The following is a 23,571-nucleotide window of genomic DNA, read 5'->3' on the forward strand; positions in this document are numbered from 1 at the left end:
GCTTTGTAAATGAATACATTTCCATCTTTGTCGGTTTTCAACTTGAAAATCCACTTACATCCAATAGGTGTATAACCTTTGGGTAAGTCAACCAAGTCCCAGACTTGATTTTCAAACATGGAATCCATTTCAGATCTCATGGCCTCTTGCCATTTAGCAGAGTCGGTGCTTGCCATCGCTTTCTTGTAGGTTGTCGGTTCATCACCATCCATAATCAGGATGTCCTGATTCTCGGTTAATACTAAACCAAGATATCTATCAGGTTGAGATCTCGGCCTCTGAGACCTACGTAGGGTAATGGATTGAGCATTTGCATTGTCGGTTCGACTTTGCACATTTTGATCATTTTGACCTGCGTCAACAGATGCTGTTTGAGCACTTTGACTGTCATTATGATTTTGTTGCTCATCCTCACGAACTTCGTCGAGTTCGATTTTCCTCCCACTTGTCATTTTGGAAAGGTTCTCCTTCTCCAAAAAGACACCATCGCGAGCAACAAACACTTTGTTCTCCGATTTGTTGTAGAAGTAATACCCTTTGGTTTCTTTTGGGTAGCCCACAAAGTAAACCTTGTCAGATTTGGGATGAATTTTGTCAGAAATCAATTTCTTGACATATGCTTCGCATCCCCATATCTTTAGAAAAGATAACCTGGGAGGTTTCTTCGTCCATAATTCATATGGAGTCTTTTTTACAGCTTTTGATGGAGCACGGTTCAGTGTTAGTGCCGCAGTTAGAAGTGCGTGTCCCCAGAAAGAGATAGGAAGATCACTAAGACCCATTGTTGATCGTACCATGTCTAACAAGGTCCGATTTCTCCTTTCGGATACTCCGTTCCATTGAGGAGTTCCTGGAGGTGTCAATTCTGAAAGTATACCCTTTTCTTTCAGATGGTCATCGAATTCTTGGCTCAAGTATTCACCACCTCAATCCGATCGAAGGGCTTTGATTTTCTTGCCAAGCTGATTTTCAACTTCACTCTGAAATTCTTTGAACTTTTCAAATGATTCAGATTTATGCGACATAAGGTAGACATAGCCATATCTACTATAGTCGTCTGTGAAAGTGATGAAATATCGATGTCCATTTCTTGTGGTTGAGCTCATTGGTCCACATACATTGGTATGTATAAGACCCAATAAGTCACTTGCCCTTTCTCCCAACTTGGAGAATGGTTGTTAAATCATCTTGCCTAATAGACATCCCTCGCAATTCTCAAACGATTCTAAATTGAAAGAGTCAAGAACACCTTCTTGTAGAAGTTTCTTGATGCGTTTGATGTTAATGTGGCCAAGACGACAATGCCACAAGTAAGTCTGATTTGACTCTATGGTCTTAGCTCTTTTGGTATCATTATTCACATTATAAACTTTTTTGTCTAAAGAAAGCACATAAAGGCCATTTTCAGAATGTGCAATACCATATAAAACATTATCGAGATAAAACGAACATTCTTTGTCCTTTACTCGAAATTCAAAACCTTTGGCGTCCAACGCCGAAATTGAAATAATGTTTTTGGTAATGTTAGGAACATAATAAACATTATCGAGTTCCAAAACTAGCCCGGTGGGCAAAGACAAACTGAGAGTTCCTATGGATACGGCACCAATTCTGGCTCCATTGCCGACCCGGAGTTCAATCTCTCCCTTCTCTAGCCTTCTAGCGTTCCTTAGTCCCTGAGAATTGGAACAAAGGTGTGAGACACATCCGGTATCTAATACCCATGATGTTAAGCTAGTGAAGTTAAAGTCTATAACGAATATACCTGATTCAGAAGCAACGGTTCCGTTCTTCTTATCTTCCTTGAACTTGAGGCAATCTCTCTTCCAATGTCCCTTCTTCTTACAGTAGAAACATTCGAAATCAGATTTAGAAGACGCTACCTTCTTATCCTTGGTAGCTTTAGACTTAGGCGGAAAAGTTTTCTTCTTACCTTTCCCCTTAAAGCCTTTCTTCTTCTTGCCCGAAAATTTGAACGGCTTTCCCTTTTTAATCATGAGCATATCATGCTTTCCCTCATCCTTGAGCGTTTGCTCAGCTTGCTTCAACATACCATGAAGCTCGGTGAGGGTTTTCTCCATGCTGTGCATATTATAGTTCATCTTGAACTGATCACAGCCTTTGTGCAGCGAGTGGAGAATGATGTCAATTGCCATCTTGGTTGAATACCCCGCATCAAGCCTTCCCATGTTTTCAAACAATCCAATCATTTTGAGTACATGTGGGCTGACTGGCTCTCCTTTCTTGAGCTTGCTCTCAAGGATCTTCCTGTGGGTTTCAAACCTTTCAGTTCGGGCCTGCTCTTGGAACATATTCTGCAATTCAGAAATGATCTCAAAAGCCGTCTCTTTTTCAAAGAAAGTCTTTTGAAGCTCAGGAGACATTGTGGCCAACATGATGCATTTGACATCTCGATTGGCACTTTGCCATCGATTTAGGGCAGCTTGAGTCACTTCCTCATTGGGAGCCTCGGGCATTTCCTCATCAAGGACATATTCCTTTTGCTCTTGCATGAGAACAATTCGCAAGTTCCTTTGCCAATCAAGAAAATTAGGCCCACTCAGCTTCTCCTTGTCGAGAATTGAGCGTAATGAGAATTGGTTGTTTGAGTTATTTGAAGACATGATTCTACAATTGAAAGAATTTGTAATGAAAAACCATTCATTATACTTAAATAAGATTGAATTCATGCATTTTAATCAAACTTATTTAAAACGTCTTATTCACACATTAAAGATTGTCCCCATTTTAGGTGAGAATAAGTCGATTCCAAGATCCAAAGAAACAAAGAGTGGTTAAGCATGCTTTGGCTTGTCTTAACACTCAATCTCCTAAGGTAAGCAACGCTTTGCTAATGGCTCCAAGCCACTCTTGGTTGAATAAATCGTCGCATCCAATGCTCTCTAAACAATTTATTCACTTTGCCACGACATGTTAGGACTCCATCACTCATATCGTTGAGTATAACCAAAACCACCTTGCATACCCGATATGCCTTACGTTCCTTGGAGAAGTAGTGATGCCTCGCTTTGGCGTAGCCCACCACTACCCTCGCTCGGTTGGTAAGTGTGTTTTGGAATGGCAAGTTTTACTCAATATTTTAGGGACCTAGGGTTTCTATGTTGGTTGATTTAAGTGAACTTAATTAATCATCTCAACATTCGAAATCCTAAACATGCATCTAACATATAATTCATATATATATAAACATAAATATATATCGAAAACATAAATAGAGATGCATTTGGCAACTAGCATGACCCCTTGAGATCTTCAAGTCTTCAAAAGGTCTTCATTTGCAACTTCATGGCTTTGTCTTCTAAGAACCCCGTCTTCAAGACTTGACCAAAATATTACAATTGCTAGTATCTACGATTAGGACTAATCTAAATATTAAGGTACAAAAATACTCAACGGTTCGCAGACCGTATTTAGATTTACAAAAATACATCACGGATCACAGTCCGTATTTTCTATCCTAATCGGGCCCCACTAGTTGCCATTTCATAAAACCTGTGAGAGAATTTACATTCCATTCATCCATTCACTATATGTGAATGGCCCATGCATTTTACAACGATAAAAAGTAACAATGCATAAAACGCGCGAGAACTAGTAACTAATCTAGGTGGTTAATCCAATTAACACGCCTAATTAAACTAATCAAAGTTGTTTTAACCGGTTATGGAAATAACTAAGAGACGCTCCCACTAAATTCCGCATCCAACTTAACTAATCCAATTAATTAAGTCGGTGAACCCAAATATTTGCCAAAATTAATTTTTGCAAATGTCGCTCAAAAACCGAGGCCTAGCCTCCAAAAATTTTAACTAAATAAACAAAATAATTAAAATAATTAAAACGACAATTTAAGAAAAATTATGAATTCCAAAATGTCTAAGTGCCTAGCACTAAGACTTGGAGTCCAAAAAAAAAATACCCTTATCTACATATTAAGCAACGCTAAAATTAACTTTAAAATAGCATCGCCTTAATAACCCGGGGTTATTGTGCCAATTATGGGATTGTACGTACCGTACAACAAGCACGTAGTATGCCCATGCGCACCCCCGCGACACCAAGCATGCATGTGGGCTGCTTGTGCTCGCATGCGCTACGCCCAGCCCAGCCAAGCGTAGCAGCACACACAGCGCGCACAGCCTTATGCTGCTGCTGCGCCATGCTGCTGCTTGCTGCTGGCTGGCGCGCTATGCTGCTGGCAGCGAGCAGCAGCCCACGCCCTTCCTCGCACACACAGACGCACAACACCACGCACCTAAGAACGAAGCGCCCAGCAACCTCGGCAGCCACATATGGGTTGCGTGAGCAGCCCAGCTGGCCGAGAGCTAGCTCGGGGCTCTTAGGCCTCGTGTTGCGTGCTAATGCTTCGAAAATTATCGATTTTTTTTGTGTGTGACATTATAAATCAATTCTAAATTAATTTTAGAATCAATTTTGAGGAAGAATGAAAAATTACAAGTCCAACTTAAATAATTCATCCAAAAGCAATTAACCAAATTTATTTCCAAGAACCATTCTTTAATAAAATTGGTTTAACTTGGTGTAATGAAATAAATTAGGGCAATTCTCCCTATTAATTTAATCACTTTAAATTAATCTTGAGATTTTGACAAAATAAAAGGGAGTTGGAAAAAATGAACATAAGTTCAATAAAGACTCCAACTTTAATACTTGTGACTTCATGAAAAATTATATCTTCCAATATGAAGATAAACCAATTTCAATCACAAGTTTTAAACTTTATGATTCCAATCAACTAAAAAATGATTAAATCAACAAAGTTTAACCAAAATTCATGGAATTTAGTAACTCAAAGTTTCAATCACTTATCATAAATAAAGATTGAATCTTTAGTACTTGGAAGCAACAAAGAACAACAATTTCACACTTAATGCAATTAATTTGCAATTATGTGAAAAAATAAAACCAAACTTTCAAGCACCAATTACTACCAAGTAATCATGCTTAAAGTGGTCTAAAATTGCATATAAATAAAGGAAAGAACCAATTTCATAACCACCATAAATATGCAATCAATTTTCAAGGTTAGAAAGACTTAAAATTTTTCGTCAAAACGAAAAATCCCTCGAAAAATGCAATTCTGGTCGTTTTTTGGCTAAAAACAGAGCCCTAAAAGGGTAAAACCATTTCCATAACGCCTTTTCCACCCAAAATTCACTATTTTTGGGTAAAAATTGGAAAAACGAGTTACTAATCTAATTAGCAACTTAAAACCAAAAAAATTAAGCCATAAAAACACCTTGAAAATATTATGATTTTAAAAATAAACGAGCGAGGCTCTGATACTGCTGTTGGGGTTTGGTGAGTCCGACTCACCGCGGAAACAAACCCAAAAACAAGACCGCACTCGCAATAAATAAAACCATAAACATAATTATATTAATCACAAGATTAAGATAAGTTAATTACCTTTGACGCGTGCTTCGCTCCAAAATGAGCTCTTACTTGAAAGCTTCAAGTCCCGCTCACACGGAGACCTTCAACGAAGTCCACCCGTACCAACAAAACCGACTAGGTCCAATGTCTTGGGGTTAGCAAGACCCGACCAATAAAACCCGAGTAATTATATTGAGTTCAAAGGTTTTCACTAATTGTGATGCCTTTTTCAACTCTTACTCAAGCATCATTCCCAATGCCCATACTTGGGTATTTATAGGAAATGATGGGAGTATCATTTACTCTCCCATCAATGTGGGATAGTATGATTTTTCCATTTTATTTTAAAGCTAAAATAAAATTAATAATCAAGCTAGTAATAAATCAACAAGTGGCAAGCTCATGTGAGTGGTTAGGTGAGGACCACTTGGAGAAGGGGGGGACCAAACTTGCTCCCCACTCCCTCTCCCATAACCGGCCACCTCACTCCACACACACTCAAGGACCACAAGCCACATGGCACCCACCCTTGGGCACCAAGGCAGCCAAGGTGGGCTGCCATGTGCTGCTGTCCGTGGCAGCCACGCCCAGCAAGCCCAGCAGGCCCAGCACTCGCATGCGGGCTGCCAGGCGCTGCTGGCCAGCAAGCCCAGCATGCTTGTGCGGGCTGCTGCTGGCCTTGTGCCTTGGCCAGCGCTGCTAGGCAGCAAGCAATGGCCTAGCCATGCTGCTGCTAGCTGTGGCGAGCTGGCGCGCCTAGCGTGCTAGCTGCTGCAGCTTGTTGCGGCATGGCTTGCTAGCCATTGCGCGCACAAGGCTGTGCCTAGCATGCTAGCACGCATTAGGCAGCGCCTAGCCTTGCGATGCTAGCATGGGTGCGCTAGCACGCACCAGCCAGCCTAGGCTCGGCTTGGTGCGCATTCTAGCCACCATTCTAGGCCATACGCTCTTAGCACTCGGTTTGCTTGGGCATTCCGATGCTAGGGGTATTTTGGTCTTTTGTTGATTTATTACTATTTCTCGTGTCGTCTTTCACTATTTTTCGACTCGACTTCCGACGCTCGGTTTCGACGCTCTAAGCTCGAATTTCCGACGTCTAAATAAATATTACTCGGTCGACTCATTAATTCCTTCCGAATTAATTCGTCGTTTCGGTTTGTTGAATGCTTAGGTGTGACCCGAAGGGTTCAGTCAAGATTAAGTTGTAATATTAATTATTCATTAATATTACTGATCGGAAGCGGCCTCCACCCAGGCATTCCGATCACTTGACCTCACTGAATATATTAGCTTTCTAATAATTCTGAACCCACTAACGGAATAGTACACTTGTTCGAAGGACACCATTCCTTTCAAAAATTAGCAGGTCTACCACCTAAACCAAAGGTGTAAATACATGCCAATACAACTTCTTCGCAACAGCTAGCCCTTTCGCGCGCGTAGGACACCATAATAATAATAATAATAATAATAATAATAATAATAATAATAATAATAATAATAATAATAATAATAATAATAATAATAATAATAATAATAATAATAATAATAATAATAATAATAATAATAATAATAATAATAATAATAATAATAATAATAATAATAATAATAATAATAATAATAATAATAATAATAATAATAATAATAATAATAATAATAAAGGATCGTTTGGTTAGGGGTATTCATCAAAGAAAATAGGAATCAACTGTCTTGATTCCCTTTGTCATTGTTGTTGGTTTGGCATTTTTTTTCCCATTCCATTTACCCTCTCCATTATTCAAAATCATTCCAACTTGATTCCTCATATCCTTAGGTCTACCCATTCCCTTTTCATAACCATCACAACACTACCATACCCAGATCAGCCACCACCATCCTACCCTACCCCCACCACCTAGCCACCCTTACTGCACCTCCACCGTTCATCGTAAGAGTTCCTTGTCCCTCGCTGCCCATTCCCTCCCCCAAAAAACTCCCCCACTCCCACAAAAACTCTAAAAACTCTAAAAACTCATTCCTTTTCTCGTAAAACGACCGATCAACCCTCCCCCCCACCCTCAAAATCCTAGTTGGGAGTGGGGGAGAGGAGGGGCGGCGAGTGGTGTGGTGGTTGAGTAGTGGCTGGAGAAGGTAGGAAATAGGTATTGTGTGGTGATGTGGTGGTGGAAGTGGTGGCTTGTTTCCCTATGTTATTCAAAACAAATATCGTACAGATTAAATTTGGGGAATTTCTATTTCATTATTTTTCTTTACCTTTGTTCATTCCATTTCGTTTACCCTTTACGAACCAAACGACCCCTATTGATAATTGATTAATCAAAGGCTTGGAGCATCGGAGTAATAATTTTCAATTATTCAGACATTTCTTAAATATAATTAAACATATTGAATCTTTCTTCCTAAAAAAAACATATTGAATCTTTATGTATGGTATGGTAAAAAAAAAATTATGTATACTCCATAACTAGGTGCAAGGTATACCTAGGGATGATAGTGGATCAGGTTAAATGGGAGACCCGCACCATCCCCGCCCTAGTAACTAGATGTAAGGTATACCTAGGCGGGGATAGAGGGAGGTCTGGGGGGTGATGGGGCGGAGATGAATACAAAATGTGTACCCGCCATGGTGATGGGGCGAGTATAGATTTTAATTAAGACCCACCCCGTATTTCCTTAATTAAGAAGAACTTAGAATTTATGAAACTTGATACCCCTTAAGGTCAATCCGCCCAAACCATAAAGTCCCAAAATTTTTAGGAAATTTTAGATTTTAACACCATATAAAAACCCGAAAATGGTTTTTAACACCTCCATAAAAAAATTGATTTTAACACCACACAAACTAACAAAAAATGGGTATTACCACCACTTTACGGATTCCTAAACGGAATCAGTTAAGTGCCACGTGTCGCTTTCTTATTGGCCAAAAAAATAAAAAAAAAATAAAAAGACCTAAAACTACCCAGCCACCCCAGCCTCGCCGTCGCGCCACCACCACCTAACCACCCACCCACCCCTGCCCTCCCAAAAACCACCACCAGCGACGCCTTCGCTCACCCAACCTAGCTGAAACCTCCCCCTCCCTTTCCAGCAACCGCTTCGCCCCCAAAAACCACCTAACCCAAAACCCTCCTTCCCTAATACGGTCACGATTCCGACCAAAAATGGTCGAAATCGGCCGATTAAGGCAACTCAACCCCAAAACCGGCCGATTTCGTCCAATTGTGGCCGGAATCGCGACCGTATTGGGGAAGGAGATTTTGGGTTTGGTCGTTTTTGGGGGCGAAGCCATTGCGGGAAAGGGTGGGGGAGGGTTCATCTGGGTTGGGGGTGTGAAGGCGTCGCGGCCGGTGGTGGTTTCGGGGAGGGAAGGGGTAGGTCTGTGGTTAGCGGTGGTGGCGCGGTGGTGGGGCTGGGGTAGTTTTAGGGTTTTTTAATTTTTTTTTTAATTTTTTCTTAATTTTTTTTAAACAACTAAAATGGTGACACGTGTCACTGAGGACCCCACTTAACGGAATTTTTGGACGGAATCCGTTAAGTGGTGGTAATACCAATTTTTTGTTATTTTGTGTGGTGTTAAAATCAATTTTTTTATGGAGGTGTTAAAAACCATTTACGGGTTTTTGTGTGGTGTTAAAATCTAAAATTAATTTTTAACATAATTTGATGTAATTGTCATTAATTTGATACAATACAACATCATGACAATGAGGTTGGGGCAATTTTGGGGCGGGTATGGGGGTGGGTATGAGGTGGATATGGATATCTAAGTGGGTGGTGGGGCAGGGATGGATCTTATCTTGTACCAGCAGGGCGGGTATAGATGTAGATATTGTACAAGCCAATCCGCCATGGATTGTGGGGCGGGGATGACTATAAGATTTTTAGGTAGGTATGGGTATGGAGGTACTATCATTCGCATCCGACCCGCCTCGTTACCATCCCTATGTACACCAAAGGATCAATCAGAGCCTTAATCCCATAAGCGGTGTCGGCTACATGAACCAAATTTGATTATTCCATGTAGTCATCGACAAAGAGCACCCATCCCTTACCAAAGGATAATTTAGCTAATTTCTACTCATTTAACATTTATTTTCTCATTTTGAAATCTTAAAATGAACAAAAAGGTATCAAATAATAATAATAATAATAATAATAATAATAATAATAATGTTGTTCGGGATACCCTACTTGATGTTTGCTATCGTTCTGGGATTTCAGCAAGGAAAGAGGTTGATATTGGATTGTCTGGAGGGAACGATGAGGCCCTCAGACCTGCTGATGTGTTACTTTATTCTTGGGATCGTGGTCGCGATGTCTGTGTTGATTTGACAGGATCTTCTCCTTTGACACAGTCAAGGCTATCTGACTTTATTCCTGGACGGGTTGTGGCTGATGCAGCTCAGCGGAAGCGGGATAAGTATGAGGCTCGTTGTCAGGCGATTGGATATGGGTTCATACCCTTCTCCTTTTCTTCGTTTGGTGAATTAGAGAAGGAGGTTGTTGCGTTGCTTAAGCGAATTCAGAGGTTCTCGACGACGCAAGACATTGGAGCACGTGCTGCAGCTCATATTTTTACTAGGGTAGGCTTTGCTATAGCTAGAGGAGTGGAGGCCCAGATTGTATCTCGGCTTCCCACTAATTTATTGTAGGTTGTATGACTTTTTGTTTTTGAGATATAATAATAATAATAATAATAATAATAATAATAATAATAATAATAATAATAATAATAATAATAATAATAATAATAATAATAATAATAATAATAATAATAATAATAATAATAATAATAATAATAATAATAATAATAATAATAATAATAATAATAATAATAATAATAATAATAATAATAATAATAATAATAATAATAATAATAATAATCTATATTGGGATACATCTAACTTTATCTACACCCGGATGTATATAAAATTTTACTTTCACCCTTTTTTATAGTTGCAATAGTTTGATTTTTACACTATTTATATATTTCAATTTTATTAGCTTTGATGATTTATAGCTATCCAAAAATATAATCATGTGGGATATTGTTATATTCGTCTCGATTTATACTTTTTAAATACCAAATGTTTATAATTTTAAATATTAATAATTAAAGATACTCCATATTAACTATTAAAATCATGGATCGATAAACATGAAAGAGAATTGTTGCAAATATAAAGAAACCGCAACATTATTTTTTTTATTTTATTTATTTTTATTAAAAAAGTGTTGGAAATCCGCCAAGTGTGGGGCCCAGATGCAACAAACTCGTCGTTTAGCTTACCCGCCAAAATTAACCCGCCAAAGATGAATAATGATGAAGGAGTCATAGTGGGGCCCTTAATTTGCCACTGCTTTAATTTGCACCTTGCACTTCTTGCCGTTTATTTTTTTCTTTTTTTAATTAAAAGTCGACGTTTTGCTCCTTCCCTTTCCTCAAATATTCAAATTTATAATGGAATATTTTCATCATGTTAAAAATGATAAATAAAGTTTAAAAGTGAAAATTAGTCTTGTGTATTTACTAATCTATACTATATATTAAAAGGCGTTCCTTTTAAAGGAGCGGTGCCACGTGACACTCTTCAACGTATATGACAACATATCATAATGCCACGTCAGCGACACGTAAACTTGCGACTTCATTTAACAAAATTTATAAAATATGGTTTTATCTAGATTTGAACCATCAACCTCGAACAAATAAATGTCACACTTACCATCTCAACCAACTTTTATTAGTGTTTTAAATTTCACAAATTTAACATTATATATTCCTTTTAAATTAGAGGTTATTTAATTTATTTATTTTTCACAAGATTAGAAAATAAATACATATGAAGTAAAAAAAAAAACCGTAACATCCGAGACGACACCCAAATCACACACTGGCTTTACAACAGTTGAACATAATTATCAAATTAAAAAAGTACAAACTAGCAATTCGGGGCATCGCCCGGGACACACTAGTTAGAGAATGAAATAGGAGGATAGTATGAATTTATAGAGATAATATAAATCTATTCAATTTCAAAAGGAAAAATAAGTATTACTCCTTATAATTTATTTTTTTTAAGAAAATGAATATTAGGCTCTACTCAGTTCAATTTATTACAAAATAATATTCAGTAAAAATAATTTCAATTTAGTAAAATTAATTTCAGTTCAATTAAAGTTATTTCAGTTCAGTAAAAATCAGTAACTCTAAAGAAAAAATACAATAGAGAAATAGTAAAAAAAAATAATTTCACTACAATAAAAATACATTTAGTTCAATAAAAATAATTCAGCTTAGAAAAAATAATTTTAATTCAATAAAAATAATTTCATTTCAGAAAAAAAAAATGAAGTGAACAAGACTCTTACTCCTATAGTTTTAAAGATTAAAAGAGAAGAGAGATAATAAGTCTTGTTATATAAATGGTTAAAAAATAATTTAATATTCATTTAGTAAAACTAACTAAATAAGTAATCATAAAAAATAAAAAAATAAAAAATAAAAAAAAAAAAAAAAAAAAAAAAACCTAATTAAGTAAACAAAATGTTGTTTATTTCAAGAAAATGAGAAAACACTTCTTTTTTTTTTCCTTTTTGTTTTTCCTATGTTGTGTGTTAATGAGTTGAAAAAATATTTGTTCATTTCGTTTTCAAAAAGCTGCTTATTTTGTGCAAATGGACATAATACGTACAAATAAACAAATACTTCCTCCGTTCTTTTATTATTGCACCACTTGTCTTTTTATGAAGTTTCACAAATATTGCACCATAACCTCTTTAGGAAAAAAATTATTTGTGTTCACACTACAAATACCCAACATACCCTTGTTTTTTCATACTTACTTTTTTTTATTAATATGTCACATGGGCAATTTTGTATTTTTACATTTCTCTCTCTTACTTTTTTCCACTACCAAAATATTTGCACCCAACCCTTATGGTGCAATAATAAAAAAACGGAGGAAGTATGAAATATGATGAGTAAGCAGGTATACGCTACAATTGATTTATGATAATAATTGCTCATACTCACTCATTAATTTTATTTACAAAAACAAAAAGAAAATCAAAATCATGTATGAATATATGTTACGGAGTACTACTTTTGCTTTTACTAGGACAGCCAACAAATGCGCCATAGCAAACCGTATCCGGAAGCTTTTTAGTTTTGGTCTAAAATTACAAATTTAGGGCTTGTTTGGCATCATTTTTTGTTTTCAATTTCCTGTTTTTTTGAAAACCAAAAACCAAAAACAGGAAACAAGAAAAAGGTGTTTTCACTTTTTTGTTGTCAGTTTTCAAAATTATTATGATTTTAATAAGTTTATATAATTTTTGATTCATTATGGGAAATATATCATATACTTTTAACAAACAAAAAACCAAAAAACAGAAAATCACATCAATGCCAAACGAACCCTTAGTTGTTAGAGTTATTATTAAGAAAACTAGTGTGTGGCCCGGGCGTTGCACCGGGTTACCACTTTGATTAAATTGTTGCTTTATGAAATATATTATCATCATTTTTGACAAAATGAAATATATTATCATCGATTATGTATGTTAGTTATGTATAAATGTTAAAAATTATGTTACTAATTGATAAATAGTATAGAAAGATATTTTTTAACACTCTATTGTTTGTGAAATGTTGATTTTATTCCTCTTTTTTTTTTTTCAAATTGCTTATCTAGTATTTCCTTTTTAATTGATGCATGTCATTTATAGTTATATTTATATGTATAGATGACATAAATTATTATTTGCTAAGATGGTAAGAAAGTAGATCTTGTTTCTTTGAGGTCTAGTGTTCAAAACCCATCAAAAGCTTTTTAGGAGTGTAAATGTTTATAACACACTATTTTTAAGAGTTTAAAAAAAAAATAAAAAAAAATTAATGAGGGCAAATACGTAAATAAACATTTTAGAAAGTATCATTGTCCAAACACTATTCATTAAGTAAACTTGTAAATATTAATGCAGGTATATACTTCCTCCGTTTTCTTTTAGATGCAACACACCCTTTAGCGCGGTAATTAAGAAAGGTGGGATTTACATGATATAATAAACTTTAAAATAGGATGAGTGGTTGTACAAATTTTAAAGGATATAATTGATAGCTCACTATTCATAAGAGTTAATTTGTACTTTTTATAAGGTATGGATGGATATGGATGAGGAGAGAAATGTATAATAACGTCCTCTTCTATTTACATTATTTTCACTTATTTCAAGTCTAATAAATTTAGATAAGTTAAAAATAAAAAAAAGCTTTGAAAAAAGTTGACAAGGGCCAACAAAGTTGATAAGCAAAAATTTTACCTTGCTCAATCAATTCTAATACCATATGTCACCTGGATGGGAGAAAGACTAACTTCATGTGAGGAGATAGCTTTGATAACATTAACTACATCTGATTCCACCCATATATATATTGATGTAGTCGAACATCTGAGCTAGACTTAGAGCATGTCTCACAGCTTGTGCCTCAACACATTCAGAGAGATCAACTTCTTTTTTGCTGCCAAGATGATGCTGCCAAGATGATGCTGCCATTTTCTTTTCTGAAGACTACTCCCAACCCAGCCTGCCTTGTACCAAGAACGTGGGCATCCACGTTCGCTTTGATACAACCAGAAGGAGGACACTTCCACACCACAGTGTTGCCTAGCGTCTGTTACACAACAAGTATAAAAACCTTAGTTGTATATGTTAGAGGACCATCTCAACCATCAGCTTTCCCAAAAATATATTTTATACTCTATCACTCCTCCTTACATGAAGGCCCTTTGGGCTTGAAATGTGGATGCAGCACGACAACCCCTCTATTAACTGCCACGAATTAATTCCACTTTGAAAGAAAGGGTGAATAAGATTTGAACCCGTAACCTCTATGTCACGTTGGTTCTGATACCATGTTAGAGGACCAACTCAACAAAAAATTTAAACTGATGGTTGAGGCCCAAGAATATGTTATTATACTATATCAGTATATTCATCATAATCTTGCACCAGTTTACAATATCCTACCGTGCAATAAAGGAATCACTAGGCGCTTCAACAAGATACTCACCTAGCCCACTATGCCCCCAAATCTCATCAGCATATTTACATTCAACTTGATCGTGAATTATAGACTTCTGTAGCGCCCCACAAATCTGGCACACAACATTCTCTCTAACGTAGTGTAACTGGTGTTGCATCTTGCATCAATCGCTCCTTCACAACATTCTCTTACAAAAAAATATTTTCTTTCTCTTAAAATTTATTTTTATCTCTAAAATTTCTCTGTTTTTTCGAAAATTGATTATGACCAATTATATATATGCAAAACTAAAATTATGGAAAGAAAATAACAAAATCCTTCAATCAAGGAGCGTAAATTTAGAAAACTGACCTTTTTTTTTTTTTTTTTTAGTGTCAATCATCGTGGTATACCATGACCCCGGTGTACAATGTAAATTCACTCTTCAAGAGATGTAGATGATCAAGGTCTTTGAAGGAGACATAGTGTTTGTGATTTATGTGTTTAGCTCAATCTTTCTTGATTAAAAACTAGTCTAAAGAAATAGGAACATTTTCAGATGATTTGTTTAGATTGTTGTTTCAATTAAAGCAAAATTGGTTGGATTGGAAGTTTGAAACATATTATTATAGTACTATTGGTGTTGTAACTCTTTGTAACAAGCACACCATATGTTTTAGAACTTAGAAAAACATTGAAGCTCCTTGATCTTGTAAAAGAAATAATGTAAAAAAAAAAGTTGTTATATAAGAAGGATGACTTTTCAGTGGTTACAATAAATTGTAGCCATTGTATTAAATCAAATCTCAACAGTTAAATTTTATTGACTAATGTAAACCGTTGATATAATTTATTTTTTATTTTTACGAAAAATTGAAAAAAAAAAACACACACATAGTAATTAAAAACCACATTCTGCATCATACTCCGTAGTACATACCATCAATTAAATCATAGATCACTTTCGGGACTGTATAAGATAAAAATCAATCAAATCTGAGTATATACAAGTATTCTGCATCATACTATGTAACTTCATTCAATAAATTGATCAAATTTCGTTTATTGAACTTCAATTTGATTATTGTAAAGTCTGGTAATAAATTGGCATCTATATGACCCAAACAAACTGGCTACCCCTTTGAATAAGATTATCAACACATCGACCTTGGCCAAATCTTTGACAACTATCAGATTTTCTCCAATTCTCCATTATTTTTCCTAAATAATTTTCAAGAAAAATGGAAAAGAAAAATCCAACCTTTGCACTTTCTTCTCTTGAAAATTCAACCTTCATTTTATTCCTCAAAAATCCAACTTTTATACCCCACCTTCTACAACAGATCCATTACTTGTTGAAGACCAATTTTTGTAAGTTATATGTCACGTGTCGCCATTAATTTGTTAATTATTTTTCTATTATTAAAAAAACAAAAAAAAAATCAAAAAACCCAACCCCAGGCCACCCTCCTTCCCTAACCACCATATCCCCATCGGCCACCCGAACCTAGCAACCGCATTTCCCCACCGCCCACCGGAAAACCCAGCAACCACAATTCCCCACCGCCCACCAAAAAACCCAGCAACCCCATTCCCCAGTGCCCACCGGCCACCAAAACCCAGCAACCACATTCCCCTCGCCACCCACAATCACAACCCACAACACCCGCATGCACAGCCCACAACATCAAATAACCACCATCACCAACCTAAACGGTTAGTTTCAGCCCCCATTCACCACCCACAATACCAATTTGCCACTCGTAATCACCACTTCACCATCCACAATCACCAAACAACCACCATCACCACCACACCTCTTCCTAATTCAAACTCTAACGACCACCACACTGCACCAGAAAACCATAAAACCCACTACCTATGATAACACATTTATATACTCATTGTTATATGTTATATTTGAGTGTTTCTATCATATTTTCTCTATATATTTAATCTTTTAGAGCTATATTTCGACGTTGCTCTCCTCGTGCTCTCTTTCTTTATTTTGTAGGATTTACGCGTAAAAAAGCACCTTTGTAAGCTAAGTGAGCTAGGAGCGTGTAGGAGATTACGAGCCCAACATCATATGGTCACATTCCAAGCTTGAAGTTGCTTTTGAAGGAGTATTGTGTAGAAATTGCCTAGCCTTGGCCTGGTCGTGGCTTGTTGCATTAAGCTTTGGCCTGGTCGTGTCTCCTCTTTTTTTGCCCAAGAGAAGCCTACCAAGATCAGTGGACACCACGGGTTGGCCATGGAAAAGTCCCAGCAGCTTTGGGTAACCCGTGGCTATCACTGACGAAGCATCAAAGCCAAGTTTGAGGCGGTTTGGAAGACCTATTTTTAGGAAACTTCTTTACTTGTTCCTAGGGATATAAATAGGCTTTGGCTAGGCATATTAGAGCACTTTTTTGGATTCGTAAAATTGAGTTGAAGAAGTCTACAATTCTCTTCAATTTTAGATTTACTTTATCAGATTTCATCTTCAATTCCATTAATTCAAGTATTTCTTCTTTCCTATATTATTATGTCTTTTGATTATTTTGTTAATTTAATCATGAGTGAGTAGATTTATATTCTAGGGTTAGGTTGAACCCTAGTTATGAGTAATGCATGATTTCCCCCAATTCCTTATTTAATTAGATTAATTGTTTTGCTATTGAATTGTGCTAATTTATCAATGTTAGGTTAGACGTAATTTGATATTGATTGAACCAAGTATCTTATTTATCAATGGAAGTTGAGATTAGATGGTTTGATTAAATTTAATAAGGGCATGAAATTCTCCATGGAAATAGGTAGGATGGATTGCTAGGATTGTATGGATGTTGAGTTTAATGTCTCTAAATTCCATGATACCATGGAAATAGGTTTGATTGGATTTTAGAGAAGCCATAAATACTCGGAAGAGGTTTATTGGTATTTTCAAGGGCACGTCCTTCCTTTGAGTATTATTATTCTGATTAATTGGGGTAGGGATTTATCTTTGCATTATTCATACTAGTGGTGATACTTAACTCTGGATGATTTTATTAATTGATTTATTTCATCTTGATTATTCTAGTTTATATTGTTTAGAATTAGATTAGTTTAATATCGCTATTGATTGGTTACTCGCTTAGTAGTTACTTGAGTTTAATTAATTAGTTGAACCATAGTCTCTTGGGATCCGACCCTTACTTGCCCGTCTACATAGTAGTGGTATAGTCAGGTTTATTTTTGTTAGGTACGCGACACGCCTATCAACCTACAACCCCACAAAACCCACGAAATCCCACAAAAACTACCACCTACAAACCCACTACCAAATTGAGCACAAATTAGCGTTTGAGGGCGACGTTTGAACAAGTCTTCTGGGTTAATTGGTTCGAAAAACAAAGGAATGGGTTCTCTTTTTTTGGGGGGGATTTTTAAATTTTCTGGCGAAAATCGTGGTTTTTTTTGGTGGATTCTCGCCGGGAAAACAACAAAGGTGGCTTGGTTTCAAAATGGCGAGATGAAGTTTCTAGGTGTTGATTCTCGCACCAAGAGAATAGAAATCGTGGTGGCAGTGGGGGTTGCAGTCAGGGGAAGTGGTTGGAGGTGATTTTGGTTTGGTTTGGTGGTTTCGGCTAGGGGTAAAGGTGAGGTGGTGGTGGTTTGGTTTTATTTGGTAGGGTGGTAGTTAAGGCGATGACGGTTGGGAGGTGGCTAGGTGGGGAGGCGAGTAGGGGCTGCGAGGTGGGTTGTTGTGTGGTGGTGGAATTGGTGGGACCAGCGTAGCTGCTGTGTTGTTTCCGTAATTAAGGAGAGAGGAAAGAGAAAGAGGAGGAGTGAGAAGGGAAAGTGAGGGAATTTTTTTTTTTTTAAAGGCTTTTTAAATGTCAAGTGGATCTGTTGAAGAAGGTGGGGTATAAAGGTTGGATTTTTGAGAAATATAATGGAGGTTGAATTTTTAAGAGAAGATCAGAAAGTGTAAATATTGGATTTTTAATTTCCATTTTCCCTATTTTTTTTATACAATTCACATCCCAAAACCTATAATTAATGGATGCAATCACAAATAATAAATTCCAGCTAAGGAAGCTCAAAAGCATAAAATTATTCACAAATTTCAATGAAAATAACCCCACAAACTGGCGAACAAAGGGAAAATAACACTAAGTAAACAAAGAATCAAAGAAACTGAAAGATAACTGATAAGAACATGGTTTTTTTTGTCAAATTTTTTTTAATTATAAAATAAAAAGTAAACCATATCAACGGTTTACATTGGTCAATAAAAAATAAATGGTTGTGATCTAATTTTATTCAATGGCCGCAATGTAATTGTGGCCATTTGAAAACTGTTCATAAAAGAAATAAGCGGAAGATTAGCGCAATCTTCATATTAACACTTTATATCATTGCTACATCAGTTATTAGGCTATTTTTTTTTTTTTAGTTTAGAGTAAGATTAACCCTTAGCCTTAAGATTCCACATGGCATCATCATTTTGAGTCTTAAGACCAAACTCTCTATTTGATCCCATTTTTCGTGAGAAATCCTAAATAAGTCTCAAGTTGACTCTTAAAAATTTAAGACTTAACTTAAGACTTGAGTGCGGGCCCTATTTTTTTTAATTTTTTTTTAAATTATTACTAAGAGTAAAAAATAAAAATAAAAATATATAATAATATATGGTATGAGAAGTGTTAAGTGAATTTAGGGATAAAGATGTAAATCTGATCGAGTTTAAGGAGTCTTAACATAATTATTAATTAAAAAAATATCCCAATAACTAATGTGACAATGTATTATAGTCTTAAGACAAGACTGCGGTAATTTTTAATTAGGGGTGTTAAGTTGAGTCTTGAAAATTCAAGACTTCACTTTAGATTTTGTCAAGACCAAACTTCATAAATGCTTAAAAAATATCAAGTCTTATCTAAAGACAACAAAATTAAAAAATGATGATGTCACCTAGAGTCTTAAGACCTAGGGCAATGTACTTATCTAAAGTTCTAAACTAATCTAAACTTATTAGATCTTATTAAAACTTATTTTAGTTGTAATTTGTACTTGGATAACCCTTTATCAAAACTTATTAAACCTGAATTGAATTTATCTGAACTTATTACACCTGAAATAAGTGAAAATAAGGTGAACAGAACAGACCCTGAGCATAGTTTTAGATAAATGGATGAAAACAAAAAGTGGATAAAACTTATGAAAACGAAGAGAGTATTTGATAAATTTTTTTTTGTTCCACCCGATTCACTCTTTGGGCTAATCCAGATTCAAGATCAATTATGGATGGTTAGGTTCCAGTGTCCTTCCAATTGTTATCGGGTGGGATCGAATACATTGCCCTCCCTACCAAGTGTAATCCCAATTACCACTACACCAACCGTTAATTGATATTCGATAATAATTACAACAATGGGAAGTGAATGCAAATTTGAAATTACTCTAAGATCCAAATAATAAAAGTCCAAGCAAAAGTGACATAATTGGCATATGACATGAATTTGGGCAGGTCCAAAATGAACATATTCTCTTTGAGTCTTTCTCCATAATCTTAGTTGGATGCAATTGACTTTTAGCATTCATAAAAAATCATACCACATTTACATAATCCACCTTGTTAAGTTCTTAGCCACTCACTAATCTCCCCTATTAACTTTACCCACGTTATTATCGTGCTTACTCGAATCCATTCCACTATCTCCCACCTAAAAAATTAAATTAAAAATAACTACTTACTACAGTATTGTTTATTTTATTTTCATAAAGTGAAAGACGGAAATACCCTTTAAGTATAAGTCAAAACAACACGACAACAAGCAAGTGGAAAGTGTCAGGATTTGGAATCAAACCTTGGGAGTGGAGATATAGGGGTATATTTGTGAAATCACTTTTAAATAAATAAACAAATAATGATTATAGAAAATTCAAAAGGCATTTTTTTTTTTAAAAAAAGGTAGAAAAAGACGAAAAAATTGGTGGGAAAACGAGAAGGGAGGGAAGATGAGAAGGAGGGTGGGCAGCGTGATGACTGATGTGAGTAGTTAATGACTGATGAACGCGATTCCTGAATATTGCCGGTGGTGGGTCCTACATTTTCCAAAATCAAACAATTTTCTTAATTCTTGAGATTTTAATTAAATAAATTAATAAATAAATTTCTTCATCATTTTAAAAGAATGATCTAGGATTATTATGAATCTTTGCTTTATCGATTATTTGGATTTTTGGGGTGAACAATTTGGGGGGAATCATCTAGACTTTAGTAAAATTGATAATGTATAAGGAAAATTTTGTACAAAAGCTTGTTATTTGGTTGACAACAAAATGCGAAAAATGAGAGAATTAAAAATACATGAAAATTTTCATTTCTCACAAAACATTAAGGGTAATGCTATATGTATACTATTTGAAATTATATAAAATTAGGAATTTATGACAAAAACACGCATAAATCAGTATAATTAGTGTTTATATTTTGATGATTTCTTAACTTTTTACGATTTTCAAGTGCAAATTTAATGCTTACATGTAGCCCTAAGAGCTATGTCTAACGTTTTCTAAACAGTAAACATGCCCTTGGTAATTTTTTTTTTTTTTTTTTGGGTGTTTAGAGAGCCACAAGGGCGAGAGTGAGAATTGATCCCAGGATCTTCTGAAGTCGAGAAGAAAGCTCTAACCACTTGAGCTATCCCTCACTCTCCTTTCTCAGAAATTGTAAATCCTTAATACCAACCAAACAAGAAATGAAAAATTATACTTCATGAAATTTACTATCTCCCTATTTTTATAAGTGTTATGCTTTAAATATATTCACTATTCACATAAAGATTTTTGATTTGACTCATTAACTAATTCTAAAAAATCAAATGTTGTCGTATGCTCTATTTTTTTTTTTTTTTTTGGATTCTTCCTAATGTATACTTCTATAATATTAAGTTCATTATAAATTTTACTAACATATAATTGGAAAAACAATAGTCAAAGTCGTGTCTTAACAGTCAACATATGTTTGCTACTCTAAGGCCTTGTTTAAATCAACTTATTTTTACTTATTTCAGAAATAAATAAATAAATAAATAAATAAATTCAGATATGAAGTAGAGGATTTTCTGGTTCCCTTTAGGATTTCTATTTTGGGAGGGTTTTTTTAGTCTTAATTGCTAGAATTTTTCTACTTTTTGAAGGTTTTTAATTTCTTCACTCTTCTCATTTTTTCTATTTCTCTTTCATCTCTTTTCTTCGGGTGTATTTTGTGAATATTTGTAGGGGCTTTTAATCGGTGTTTCTACCGATGGTAAGCCCCAAAAAACTTAAAAAACTTTTTAATTGCTTTCAATAAATGGATCCCATCTTTGAGATGATGGTTATTCTATTAGGGTTAATTTCATTTTTAGTTTGTCTATCAAAGTTTGAAGATTTAGGGTTTCGTAATCTCCGAAAGTATCTAGAAGACCATATGAGTATTTTTCACTCAAACAACTATTCATCAGTGAATCTCAAGCCGAATAGTACTAACTTACATATTGCATTGTTTCGGATGAATTTTTTTTATTAAAACGATCATTGATCGAATATGCGATGTATATAGTTCTAAGGTGATTTGTACTTGTGTTGGGATTCTAATTTTCCTAGGAATTACTTGTAAGTGTCGTTTGGCTATATGTAATATGACATTAATGAAATAATTTTTCTTCCTGTAAAAAAAAGTTAGATAAAAAAAAATAAGATCATATCATCGCTTTATGTGTAGCTTTTTATTGTTAAATATCTTTATTTTCATAATGAAATAAATTATAATTATTACATATTCATAAAATGCACATTATTACGAATCTAACAAGACCCTACTTGATATTTTTTTTTGCCTTATAGATTAGCGTACACTTACAATGTGTTTGGATTAAAAGAAATAGAGGGAAATGAAGGGAAGGGGAATAGAGAGATTGAATATCTTTCATATGGATAACAAATGAGAAAGGAAGAAAATTTAGGGAAGAAAAATGGAGAGATTAGATTGTAGTAAATTGATCCCTCGAACAATTGAGAGATTTGGAATGAAAACTCATCATTATTCTCTCTCCCTTTTCTTCTCATCCCTCCCCTTTTTTTCATCCCCTCCTTTACCCAAACACATTATTAAGGCCAAAGTTTGATTAAATGTGACAATCAAACCAGATCAGATAAACAAAAATAAGGTGAAATAAACAAGCCCTAAACGTAACACTTAAAAACACACAAAAGAAATATGACAATTTTTTGGTGCAGCAGGCCACACCATGTGGCAAAGGTTACCCAAGTTTTTTTTTTTTTTTAGGTTACTTGAGTTTTTCAATCAGGGGTTACTTGAATTACTTGGCTAGGGGTTACTTGAGGGGTTCGGACAGGGGTTACTCGAAGTGAGGGGTCAACTCGGTTAAGGGTTACTCAGTCAAGGGTTACTTGATTTTCTTAGTCAAGGGTTACTCAAGTTTCTCGGGCAGGCCACATTCAAAAAATTGTGACTCGAGTAACCCATGTCTGGGAAACTCGAGTAACCCATGTCTGGGAAACTCGAGTAACCTCGAAAACTCGAGTAACCCCTGATCGAAAAACTCGAGTAACCTCTGACCGAAAAATTCGAGTAACCCCTGACCAAGAAACTCGAGTAACCCCGAAAACTCAAGTAATCCCTGACCGAGAAACTCAAGTAACTCCTGCCGCACGGTACAATAGGTTGCATATACAAATTTGTGAAAGGAATATGTAGAAATGCATAGATAAACAAATTTGTTTAGCAAAGAGATAAACTTGGCTTTTCTCATTGAAATTATCAAGAAAACATTAGTTTTGTTTGTTTTTTTTATTATTTTTGTAAACACTACTCATATGATTATAGTTCTTAATCAATAAATTTCAAGAACTTTAAGTTTTTTTGTTACTCATGAAAGGCCCCATGTGGGAAAATGTTTTCAAAATGGAAACAATATAAAAGACTTAAAAAAAGTAAATATGCAAACCGATCGAGTGATCAGAAAACTCTCCTTGCTACATTTCAAGCAAAAAAAAAACTAAAAAAAATATTAAGTATAACTATTTTCCGTATACAACTTGGTTTTTTTTTACAGGATATACACAACTTTTTAACTTAACGATAA

This window comes from Chenopodium album, chromosome 1 (genome assembly GCF_948465745.1).
Source record: "Chenopodium album chromosome 1, dcCheAlbu1.1, whole genome shotgun sequence".
NCBI classification, from domain to species: domain Eukaryota; kingdom Viridiplantae; phylum Streptophyta; class Magnoliopsida; order Caryophyllales; family Amaranthaceae; genus Chenopodium; species Chenopodium album.